The following is a 489-nucleotide window of genomic DNA, read 5'->3' on the forward strand; positions in this document are numbered from 1 at the left end:
GGCTCTTCTTCCCTGATCCCGCCCCCGCCTATCAATACGCAGCAACCCGGGGTGGCCACCAGCCTGCTGTACAGCGGATCCAAGTTCCGGGGACACCAGAAGAGCAAAGGGAACTCGTACGATGTGGAGGTGGTGCTGCAGGTCAGCCGCCCAGAGAAGAGGGATGTGGGGGGCTGGGGTGGGAAAGGCACTGGGGGCTAAGGGTGGGCAGGTAATGGTGGTTGGGGGGGGCTAAGGTTGATTAGGTCATGGACGGGGCTAAGGTTGGGCAAGGAATGGAGGGGACTGAGGTTGGGGAGGTAACGGAGGGTGGCTAAGGTTGGGCAAGTAATGGAGGGGACTGAGGTTGGGCAGGTAATGGAGGGTGGCTAAGGTTGGGCAAGTAATGGAGGGGGCTAAGGTTGGCCAATTAATGGAGGGTGGCTGAGGTTGGGCAGGTAATGGAGGGTGGCTAAGGTTGGGCAAGTAATGGAGGGGGCTAAGGTTGGC

This window comes from Nanorana parkeri, unplaced genomic scaffold (genome assembly GCF_000935625.1).
Source record: "Nanorana parkeri isolate BGI_ZX_2015 unplaced genomic scaffold, ASM93562v1 scaffold1320, whole genome shotgun sequence".
NCBI classification, from domain to species: domain Eukaryota; kingdom Metazoa; phylum Chordata; class Amphibia; order Anura; family Dicroglossidae; genus Nanorana; species Nanorana parkeri.